Here is a 13,130-nt window from a genome sequence, read left to right on the forward strand (position 1 = left end):
ACAAGGCTGTCAACAGTGTTAACAAGGCAGTCAGCAGTGTTAACAAGGCTGTCAGCAGTGTTAACAAGGGTGTCAGCAGTGTTAACAAGGGTGTCAGCAGTGTACCATGAGATCTGGAGGTTCGTAACATTTCCAGACTGACGCCAGTTAACCCCGGAGACTGGAGGGAACTGGACGCTGCTTTATGAATGTGGAGTCGTTACGACCAATTGCACTGACGACCTGCATTTGTAAGGTCATGGCAAGAATGGTAAATAAATGGCTATTTTGTTTTTCGGAGTCACGGAATGTATCAAATGATCCAGAGTGCGCATCCCGTCCAAACTGAACCACAATAGATTATTGAACAATCTAGAACATAACATTTTGGATTCATTTGAAAAAAAAGTTATCTGAAAATTTTTTTTTTCGTAGATTTGAAACCAGTCTGTGACATGACAACGCGAAACGAAATTTTATTGGTTGACGAGATTATTTACCTATTTTTCTCAAACCTTTAAAATAGAGAAAATTTGTCGACCAGATTGCAACACGTAACGTTATCTCGTGCATGTCTGGCCAAGAAAATGGCGTGTCGCAAGGGAGCTTTCTGAGCCCATTACTGAACATCATGATGAACGACATTGTGTCCCCAGCTTCACTCACTCCAAACCTTAACTACTCACTTGATGTTGACGACGTGTGCGTGCGTGCGTGCGTGCAGTGGGGGGGGGGGGGGGGACACTCCCGCCCAAATACACAATTATCGAGACAACAGCGCCCATGGCGGAGGTACCGCTACTGTGGGGGGGTCAACTATTATGAGCAATACGGTTGTTAATGGTAAGCACTGCGGTTGTTTGTACCCACAGTTATAATCCACAATCTGCATTGATGATTATACAAATAAAATAACGTAAGATTCCTGAGTTTAAAGTCTGACACAAGATTAACTGGTAAAATCACACGAGTAATTTCATAAATAATAATCAGGATAAATATTCTCAAATATCCTTCAAGTTCCTTTTGGGAAGCCGACACAAAACCTTTATCAATGGTCTATAATTGCCTAATAATATTCAAGTTAAACTATGTCTCTCTGGTGTGTGATTGGTCAAGCGGTTGTCCCCTGGGGTGGCTGGATGTGTTACAGAATAAATGTTTGAGGATGTGGCCTGCCTGGGTCGTGTCTGTACCACACTCAGACGACAGCAAGGAGAGGGCGCTGTACCGCCTCTCCGGCTGCGTCGACACATAGCAACTCTGAGGTAAGGTTCTCTGATGACCAAGAGAAAACCCACACCCACCTGTCCCTGGATCCAACAGGCCCCTGGTCCCACCTGTCACTGGATCCAACAGGCCCCTGGTCCCACCTGTCCCTGGATCCAACAGGCCCCTGGTCCTCATAATGCACTGGTTACAAAGTGAACACAGTGGACATGCTGCTAAGTGTTCTGGTTCCCTGGCAGCAAACAAAACACAAACTGGCTCCTGAGGTGGAAAAATAATAATGAATGCACCAGGGAGTGAGGTACACCAGCACGTTCGGTAAGTAATAACAGATCATCTGTTATGTGTTCACTTCTCATGGCTCCACTACAGATGATAGTCAGGGTACCAGACTATGGCACGTCCAATGTTCCCCAGGTATCGTTTAACACACCAAATAAGTTTATATGTGTGTGTGTGTGTGTGTGTGTGTGTGTGTGTGTTTGTGTGTGTGTGTGTGTACGGAATTATTTGCTACAGATAAATCTAGTCATAATAAACCAGTTATTTCTCTAGACTCGTTATCACCTCTAACAGCTATTATAAACTCTGGCTACTACAGAGTTAAACAAAATAGAAGGCAAGCTCAATGATCCACTTCATCCATGTGTTAATGATATCATGTGGATACGGGCCACTGCAACATTTACGGCAATGACCAGGCAGACATGGTGGCTAAACTGACCTCAGACCACGGGGAGGTCATCGAGGTCACCCAGGAGCTGGGGTCAACCTTCTTCTTGGGAAAGAGACACACATTTCTTGTGTGGCCGAGGCAGCGAACCAGCCTGACAATTAACTACAAAATCATACACGAGATAGTGGATTGGTCGACTTCCTACATACACAACAAGAGAAGAGGTGCGTGTAGAACTGTCCAGGATTAAAATATACATATATACAACATATCTACAATCCCGTACCTAAGAATCATTCCCACCCAGTTATGCTCAACATGTAACACAATATTGTTAGAAAACACGTCATATCACACTGCATTGGACACGTTGATCACAGGAAGAAAAACAAAATATTCAAAGCAAATAAAATTTCGAACAGAGAAAAAATGTATAGATAATACTATAATAAAAAGTTGTTTATCTTTCCTCAGGAAACTGAGCAAATCAAGATGATATAAAGTGATGCAATGGTTCTTCATCGCAAGTGTTCTGACCCCGGGTTGTGGCAGCTACTGCTGGGGTGGTAGTGTGGTGTCTGACCATCTCACATACTACACTGCAGCTCCTGGGTGTGGTGGCAGTTCCTGGGTGTGGTGGCAGTTCCTGGGTGTGGTGGCAGTTCCTGGGTGTGGTCTCCCACTGGGGATGGTATGGCTATGGCGCAGGGTTGATGGGTCATCGATATAAACAATCCATTTATTATATGTGTAAGCAGTGGTGAAGGTCTTTTCGCAGTTCCTTTTCGCATACGCAGCAGTGGATGGTGCACCACTGTATAGTTGTCACGTCGGTGCAATATCCACAAACCGCTTTTCCACTTTCTAAAACCTATACATTAACAGGCCTACTGACCTCCTCATAGGTCGCTGGCCATAAAACCTAACAAGACAAAAAGAAAATGGGGTAGAAAAGCTTGTGCGCGCCCATCGCTCGCTTGTCTCTGTGGTCGCGTTTCCACCATCACTACTGTCCTACCATGCAAGGTTATGTATGTACTGCAACCATCAATTACAATGTTTGGCTCCGCCTTCTCTACGATTCTTGCCGCGAGTTGCTGGTGATTGGAGGCCGCTTGACGAGCCTGCTACCAGCACCACGACGGGTGGACAAGCCTCGACCAGCCATCCAAGGTCTAGAAGTGAAGGCGTCACGTCAAGTAGTGAGTACGTGAGCTGACGCGAGATTACTCAGGCTGGGTGGGTGGACCCGCTGAGCTGGTGTGTGCTACGCTTACATCACACATGACATTATTTACTGTCCATCGCACCACACACACACACACACACACACACACAACCCCTCGCTCAACACTTTATTTTCACAGCTGCCAAGTATTTAGACATTACGCTTACACTCTGGGAGATAGACTTTAATCCTTTACTAATACTGTTGTATGGGATTAACTTCTGCCAGTGAGGGCGGGCGAGCCGTCTGCACGGACGGTCAGGCTGTGTCGCGCCGTGCATACCAACCTCCTCCTCCTCCTACCCTGGGAAATGCCTGTATGTGTTACATATAATTATATACAAGGATGTGTGTGTGTGTGTGTGTGTGTGTGTACATACTCTTGCTTCCTCGAAATTATTACGAAATACAGTTTCACACGTGTTGCCTTAAGCCACGTCTGCCATCACCACGAACAATAATTTGTGATATTTTGTTGGTGACCGTCAGGTGTGTCTTAACTACGCTAGGTTCCGAGGTGACCGCTAGTGTGGTCTTAACTACGCTAGGTTCCGAGGTGACCGCTAGTGTGGTCTTAACTACGCTAGGTTTCGAGGTGACCGCTAGTGTGGTCTTAACTACGCTAGATTTCGAGGTGACCGCTAGTGTGGTCTTAACTACGCTAGGTTCCGAGGTGACCGCTAGTGTGGTCTTAACTACGCTAGGTTCCGAGGTGACCGCTAGTGTGGTCTTAACTACGCTAGGTTCCGAGGTGACCGCTAGTGTGGTCTTAACTACGCTAGGTTCCGAGGTGACCGCTAGTGTGGTCCTGGGATCACCTTCCTCCACACTGGGCCACTACCAGTAGTCTCCCAACACCACACGACCTTCTAATGATCTTCATTATCACATCCGACCCATTACAACATGATCTTGTCACCTCAAATCTGGACTGGTTTAGTCAGCGCTGCTGGCCTGTACTGTAGTGAGCGCTGCTGGCCTGTACTGTAGTGAGCGCTGCTGGCCTGTACTGTAGTGAGCGCTGCTGGCCTGTACTGTAGTGAGAGCTGCTGGCCTGTACTGTAGTGAGCGCTGCTGGCCTGCACTGTAGTGAGCGCTGCTGGCCTGCACTGTAGTGAGCGCTGCTGGCCTGTACTGTTGTGAGCGCTGCTGGCCTGTACTGTAGTGAGCGCTGCTGGCCTGTACTGTAGTGAGCGCTGCTGGCCTGTACTGTAGTGAGCGCTGCTGGCCTGCACTGTAGTGAGCGCTGCTGGCCTGCACTGTAGTGAGCGCTGCTGGCCTGTACTGTTGTGAGCGCTGCTGGCCTGTACTGTAGTGAGCGCTGCTGGCCTGTACTGTAGTGAGCGCTGCTGGCCTGTACTGTAGTGAGAGCTGCTGGCCTGTACTGTAGTGAGCGCTGCTGGCCTGTACTGTAGTGAGCGCTGCTGGCCTGTACTGTAGTGAGCGCTGCTGGCCTGTACTGTAGTGAGCGCTCCTGGCCTGTACTGTAGTGAGCGCTCCTGGCCTGTACTGTAGTGAGCGCTGCTGGCCTGTACTGTAGTGAGCGCTGCTGACCTGTACTGTAGTGAGCGCTGCTGGCCTGTATTGTAACGATGGTCGGGTGGGATGTGATACTGAACCGTGGGACAGCCTCTGGCACCGATTAAGGGTTGATCAAAAAATTAAAGCTACTGGCGGACATAAAGCGAGCGAGTACTTCAACGGGTCGAGAGGTACTCAAGTGGCAGAGAGCAAAGAATGTGGGACAGTACTGACTTGTACTGGGTAAGAGTACCCAATGGGGTCCCGCAGGGATGGGGCCTTACAACCACTCAAATTCCTCCTTTGCGTAAGATGACACACAAGAGGGACTGAAAAGCATTCTTGGACACGTTTCTTTGGGTTATGTTAAATGTATTAGAGTTTGCGTGTCTCCAGGATTGTGGAAACATGCAAAAAGATCTACACACGCACACCAGCTGTGGTCATGATGATGATTAATGAATGTATAGTTCAACCCAACCAGATGCAAGGTCATGATGCGAAGAACTACAAGGACAACATCATCTCCCAGAGGTTAACATCAGGGATTTTGCTGGGTGTCAGTCAGTACGCCCAGCCCATCATCCCCACATCACTTCACGAGGACTGCTACGAACGCCAGTCACTGACGGTATCAATATCAAAACTGCTGCCAACTCCCTGGAGGTGTTAAGAAACGTATCGACACCATTAAGAGAGCCCAACAGTCAGGAGTACGTAGCATGAGTTACGTCACTGCGAGTGTGGGGGACACACAGAGAACTGCTGGAGAAGGTCCAGAGAAGCGCGCAACAAATGTTGCACTAGAGGGAAGGAAGCTAAGTTAAGATAGAAGGAAAACACATGTTGCACTAGAGGGAAGGAAGCTAAGTTAAGATAGAAGGAAAACACATGTTGCACTAGAGGGAAGGAAGCTAAGTTAAGATAGAAGGAAAACACATGTTGCACTAGAGGGAAGGAAGCTAAGTTAAGATAGAAGGAAAACACATGTTGCACTAGAGGGAAGGAAGCTAAGTTAAGATAGAAGGAAAACACATGTTGCACTAGAGGGAAGGAAGCTAAGTTAAGATAGAAGGAAAACACATGTTGCACTAGAGGGAAGGAAGCTAAGTTAACATAGAAGGAAAACACAGTCGCCGAGGAATTGCCCATGTTTCAAAGGAGGAAAAGCGGAAACAAATAAAAAAAAAGTACCAATATCTTACCCCGTCTGATGTGATGCATGATGAACAGTACTTCAAACTGAAAATGCTAGGGGGATTCGAGGGCATAATGGTACAGCTAGGGGGATTCGAGGGCATAATGGTACAGCTAGGGGGATTCGAGGGCATAATGGTACAGCTAGGGGGATTCGAGGGCATAATGGTACAGCTAGGGGGATTCGAGGGCATAATGGTACAGCTAGGGGGATTCGAGGGCATAATGGTACAGCTAGGGGGATTCGAGGGCATAATGGTACAGAAAGAAAAAAATTTGACTACACAAGATGAATACACTTACTTCTATAGCAGCGAAGTGTTACACACACAATACAAGGTGAGAGTGGAAGCCAAGTGTAGACATTATATGGGGTTGAATTCTTGTATAGCACAAAGGAAAGGTAAGATAGGCGCCCAAACAAAGTAGAACTCTCTTCCTGTATTAGATACCCAAACTGGTACTCAGGCTAAATAAATATTATCAATGACAGATTACAGAAATAACAGCCCTTATTACTGTCTCCACTGTGTATGATACAACAGCTCTTATCAATATCTCATTTATAAACCACAGCCCTTATTGATGTCTCCTCCAAACACAATGGCCTTTATCAATGTCTCTTGTATACAAAATGAACAGCCCTTATTAATATCTCCTCTATATATAGTGACCCTTATTAATGACTTCTCTACATAAAAACAACAGCCCTTATTTATGTTTTCTCTACATAAAATCAACACCCCTTATTTATGTTTTCTCTATAAAAACAACAGCCCTTACCAATGTTTTCTCTACATAAAAACAACAGCCCTTATTTATGTTTTCTCTACATAAAAACAACTACCCTTATTTATGTTTTCTCTATAAAAACAACAGCCCTTACCAATGTTTTCTCTACATAAAAACAACAGCCCTTATTTATGTTTTCTCTATAAAAACAACAGCCCTTACCAATGTTTTCTCTACATAAAAACAACAGCCCTTATTTATGTTTTCTCTATATAAAAACAGCACCCCTTATCTATGTTTTCTCTATAAAAACAACAGCCCTTACCAATGTTTTCTCTACATAAAAACAACACCCCTTATTTATGTTTTCTCTATATAAAAACAAAAACCCTTATTTATGTTTTCTCTATAAAAACAACAGCCCTTATTTATGTTTTCTCTATAAAAACAACAGCCCTTACCAATGTTTTCTCTACATAAAAACAACAGCCATTATTTATGTTTTCTCTATAAAAACAACAGCCCTTACCAATGTTTTCTCTACATAAAAACAACACCCCTTATTTATGTTTTCTCTATATAAAAACAACACCCCTTATTTATGTTTTCTCTACATAAAAACAACAACCCTTATTTATGTTTTCTCTATAAAAACAACCCTTATTTATGTTTTCTCTATAGAAACAACCCTTATTTATGTTTTCTCTATAAAAACAACAGCCCTTATTTATGTTTTCTCTATAAAAACAACAACCCTTATTTATGTTTTCTCTATAAAAACAACAGCCCTTATTTATGTTTTCTCTATAAAAACAACAACCCTTATGTTTTCTCTATAAAAACAACAGCCCTTATTTATGTTTTCTCTATAAAACAACAGCCCTTACCAATGTTTTCTCAACATAAAAACAACAGCCCTTAGTTATGTTTTCTCTACATAAAAACAACACCCCTTATTTGTTTTCATGTTTTCTCTACATAAAAACAACAGCCCTTAGTTATGTTTTCTCTACATAAAAACAACACCCCTTATTTATGTTTTCTCTATAAAAACAACAGCCCTTACCAATGTTTTCTCTACATAAAAACAACAGCCCTTATTTATGTTTTCTCTAAAACAACAGCCCTTACCAATGTTTTCTCTACATAAAAACAACAGCCCTTATTTATGTTTTCTCTAAAACAACAGCCCTTATTAATGTTTCCCCTACATAAAAACAGCAGCCTTTACTAATGTCACAACAACATGGATAATTAACGTCACCCTATGTACAAATTAACGTCACCCTATGTACCAACCCACAACACATATTCTAGACAGGCATCATCCCTCATCACTAACACCAGTCACACTACATAACATCTTTATAACAAAAACACTCGAGTCCATTCGGTCATGACACACTAGCTCAACACATCCCGGAACATATAATGATTATTATTAACTTTATCAGCAACACGAGATTAAGAGCCAGCAATACACCTCCAGAAGGACACCCTATATAAACACCTATATAAACAATGATCTACTTTCCTTTAGCCTCTTCATTACGGAATTAATCGACTTGTCCAACTGATAAAAAAAAAAAATGTTTCAATCATGAGTCCAACATTTCATGTTAATCCGAAGAAAGAAAAGGATTTTTCCAACCAAAAATGTTAAGATGTTAGGATGGGTTGGTTTGGCCACATCACCTTAAATGCAGTAAGCGTAATACTATTTAGGTTTGGCTCGCTAATTTCAGTCGAAAAATACTAAAAACCTAATCAACCTATTCTGCATCCCCCCCCCCCTTACTTTCCAAGCAATAAAATGTTGGAACCATGATGACCATAACATCAGTTCTCTACATTAATCTGTTAGTGTGTTGACCAACTTACCCGAGATATGAAAATGCCTCAGTTGTCATGGTTTCCACCCAGGTACCTTGTCTGAAAAGGCATATAATTTTCCCTGAGTAAAATAAGCTGTTGTGTCGAGTTCTTGATTCTTTCCTGACACACAAGTGGCCACCCTAACGTGAACATTGCAACTCAAACTAACTTAATTACCGTATTTTTCCAGGGAAACAAAATTCTTTCTCCCAATGACTGCAACATTTCTCCAATAAGGTGAGTAAAATTAACCCACCAATTAGTTGGCGCAAGGAAAGGAAATGTTTCCTCCTCACTAATGACCACATACAACACACACCAAGAATAATAGTTAATAATATTCAACATAAACATCACACGTCATTTCTGACATTCCTCAAACATCCTACAGTATATACATATATACTTTACAACTGGCACCTAATATCTATACCATCCTATGACTATACAATCACACCAACTAATTCATATAAATAACATTTATAATAAAGAAATCCTATACTAATGGCTATAGCCAACATCCCTTACTAATAACCAAACAAAAAACAACACTTACTAATGACAACATAAACAACAACCCTCACTAATAACTAAACAACCCTTACTAATAGCTAAACAACCCTTACTAATAACTAAAGAACCCTTACTAATAACTATATAAACAAAACCCAACAAATGAAAACAAGCAACAACCCTTACTAATGACTACATGAACAATACCCTTACTTATAACTACATAAACATCCTTACTAATGACTACATAAACAACAACCTTACTAATGACTACATAAACATCCTTACTAATGACTACATAAACAACAACCTTATTAATAACTACATAAACAACCTTACTAATGACTACATAAACATCCTTACTAATGATTACATAAACAACAACCTTACTAATGACTACATAAACAACAACCTTATCAATAACTACATAAACAACAACCTTACTAATGACTACATAAACAACCTTACTAATGACTACATAAACAACAACCTTACTAATGACTACATAAACAACAACCTTATCAATAACTACATAAACAACAACCTTACTAATGACTACATAAACAACCTTACTAATGACTACATAAACAACCTTACTAATGACTACATAAACAACAACCTTACTAATGACTACATAAACAACAACCTTACTAATGACTACATAAACATCCTGACTAATGACAATATAAACAATAACCCTTATCAATGACCATACAAACGACACCACTTACTTATGACTAAACAACCCTTATTAATTAATGGCAACATACGATAAACAACAACCTTTACTAATAAATGCATATGATAAATAACTCCCCTTACCACTGGCTCTAAATAAACAACATCTGTTAACAAGTGTCTGCAACACACTACAATATACGCAACACACAACAATATACGCAACACACTACAATATACGCAACACACTACAATATACGCAACACACAACAATATACGCAACACACTACAATATACGCAACACACAACAATATACGCAACACACTACAATATACGCAACACACAACAATCTATCTCATTCACAATACTCCTTACTACCTACACCAGTCATTCACAACACACCTTTATTACCAACGCCCAGTCAGTAACATCGCTCACTCCGTGGCACATATTCATCTTTATCATACAAAAAAAAGTATGAATAAAAGAAAGCATGTTGTAATTTACTTTGAAAATGGTTTATTTTCCGTCAGAGCTGCGCGCTAATTGCCCTGTTTCCAGTTTCAAGGCTGCAAACACAGCCAACGCCTGCTGATGACGCCTTCTTTTATACGTCAATTACTTTTCATTTATAGATATGTTGTCATCATCCTAATAATAAACATATTCTATTATTATACTGACTTGTTAGAGTAAATCAATCAGTTTACGGTGGAATTTATCTATTGAAAAATTATCTTATGATGGACGTAAGGGTGGCCAGTCATGAGTCCCCATGACACAACCCTGGTGCTCACTACCAGTCATGGGTCCCCATGCCACAACCCTGTTGCTCACTACCGTCATGAGTCCCCATGACATAACCACAGTGCTCACTACCAGCCATGGGTCCCCATGACACAACCCTGGTAATCACTACCGGTCATGGGTCCCCATGCCACAACCCTGTTGCTCACTACCGTCATGGGTCCCCATGAAATAACCATGGTGCTCTCTACCAGTCATGGGTCCCCATGCCACAACCCTGTTGCTCACTACCGTCATGGGTCCCCATGACACAACCCTGGTGCTCACTACCAGTCATGGGTTCCCATGACACAACCCTGGTACTCACTACCAGTCATGGGTTCCCATGACACAACCCTGGTGCTCACTACCGTCATGGGTCCCCATGACACAACCCTGGTGCTCACTACCAGTCATGGGTTCCCATGACACAACCCTGGTACTCACTACCAGTCATGGGTTCCCATGACACAACCCTGGTACTCACTACCAGTCATGGGTCCCCATGACACAACCCTGGTGCTCACTACCAGTCATGGGTCCCCATGACACAACCCTGGTGCTCACCACCAGTCATGACACAACCCTGGTGCTCACCACCAGTCATGGATCATCATGACACAACCCTGGTGCTCACCACCAGTCATGACACAACCCTGGTGCTCACCACCAGTCATGGATCATCATGACACAACCCTGGTGCTCACCACCAGTCATGGATCATCATGACACCGTCGCTGATCTGTGGCTCATATTGCCAGCTTAATAACAGCTTTGATGTGTTGTGATGTGTTGTGTGGCGGGTCGTCCACTGTCCTGACTCACAGGTGAGGTTATGATGGTTGCCTGACTGGATGGATGCGACACCTGACAGGTTGTTACACTCGTGCTGATGGCTGAATTGATGGTTAGGATCATCAATCGATTAATCGTGAGTGTGACACTGTGACAGTCCTGGTTAATGACTTAAGTGGTGACACGGTCATTGTGACCACCATCACGTAGGCAGGTCAAGCTTAACCAACACTACTAGTCCTTAAACTCCTGTAGCAGGTTGACCGGTGAGGGTGAGGAAGAGGCAGAGAATAATGAGGTAACAGAAAATAATGAGGTAAGGGCTGGAGGGTACAGGCTGGGGCATGACCCCCATTATAAGCCCAGGCGTCAACTTACCAGTTCTGTCTAATCCATTTGCAGGCCTGGCGACCACCCTTCACGACCACCTCTTCCACCTCCCTCCACCACGCCTCGTGGTATACAATAATATAATGTTATATATAATGTTATATGACCAATACACAAGAGAAAATCTCTTTTTTTTTCCCCCAGTGTCAGGACTAGGCCTGGCTTTCCTGAGCGAGCCTACGCACACAATTTATGTCTTGGTACACTTGACGAGTCCTCCTCTTCCTCACAGGTCACTTAAATGTCAGGCTAATGACTGGTGTAGTACATGTACACAAGGGGCTGGGCGGTGGGAGGTAATGCGGAATTCCACCATGAGATTGAGGAGCACATGAAAAAAAAGAAAAAGAAAAGCCAGTTCATGAGAGCGCGAGCACAAGTATACACCACCTTGATGTGTCTGACTGATACTGATGGTTACTTTAGGAGGTTCTGTTGTCGTCGCCCCACACGGGGAAAACTCTCGTACAAGAACGCAAAAACTTTCGCCCGATCCATACCCTCCCTTGTGTTAGTCCATCTCTCCTGTCGTAAGAGATGAACTCCAGTTGAGATATTTAACCTTCCTTTACGAAACATAGTTGACTTGAGCCGCCGGGAGACCGTAATCCCACGATAGGCCTTCCTGCCGTGTTTTGGTAATCTAGGTTAATCGTACGCCTGGCCCCGTGTCGTCGAGAGTTGTAAAAGAAATGGGCGCTGTTTTTATCCACTATGGTATTCAAGACAAGCTCGCTTATCAACAACCTTACTTTCGTATTGCTGCCAGCGTTATCCTTTACCTCCACACTCGCTCCCGCTGGACGTGCCACTACGTGTTCACGGCCACCATCGGCAGAACGCGGTTATTTAAAGGGAAAGATATCGGCTAAAAATACATGCGAACTAATACTGGCCAAATTCATTGAGTGCTGGCCAAAAGGGTACGGCATAATGATTGTGTGACGAGCCAACTTCCCCCGTCGGAATTTGGACATTTATTACCAGAATTTAACACTTTACTTGGCAGGACTTGAACCACGTAGCTGGTCACCTTCACTTAATGTGAGCACTGGAAAAGCTGTTAGTTTCAGAGACCATAAAAAATGGATCCGTGACAGCCGGCTTGTGTTGTGTGGTCTGTTGTGTTGTGTGGTATGTTGTGGTCTGTGTTGTGCTGTGTTGTGTGGTCAGTTGTGTTGTGCTGTGTACTGTGTTGTGTGGTCAGCTGTGTTGTAATCTGTGTTGTCTTGTGTTCATCTGATATGTGTTGCGTGGTGGTGTGGTCTGTGTTGCCTCGTGTTGATCTGGTTTATGTTATGTAAAGTGTTTGGTGGAGAATGTTATAGTTTCTGGCGTTAGTCTTTGGCTGTTGTGTGGCAGTCCTCAGCTACTGTGCAGTCCTCAGCTACTGTGCAGTACTTCCTGGGAGCTGTGCGTTAGTTTCTGGGTGTTGTGCGTTAGTCCCTGGTTGCTGTGCATTAGTCCCTGGGTGCTGTGCGTCAATCACTGTTTACTGTGTATCATCCCTGGCTGTTGTGCATTAATTCC

The 13,130-nt window shown here is 43.2% G+C and overlaps 1 protein-coding gene across 1 annotated transcript in view; it reads right to left on the reverse strand.

Moving 5' to 3' along the window:
• The window catches only part of LOC139749626 (transforming growth factor beta receptor type 3-like), a 141,621-nt gene extending 129,896 nt beyond the window's left edge, over positions 1-11,725 (reverse strand). The window contains exon 1 of the mRNA XM_071663762.1: positions 11,589-11,725. The gene's annotated coding sequence lies outside the window, so the exon portion shown is untranslated. The remainder of the gene's footprint in view (positions 1-11,588) is intronic.
• Between the last annotated feature and the right edge of the window lie 1,405 nt (positions 11,726-13,130).

This window comes from Panulirus ornatus, chromosome 7 (genome assembly GCF_036320965.1).
Source record: "Panulirus ornatus isolate Po-2019 chromosome 7, ASM3632096v1, whole genome shotgun sequence".
NCBI lineage: Eukaryota > Metazoa > Arthropoda > Malacostraca > Decapoda > Palinuridae > Panulirus > Panulirus ornatus.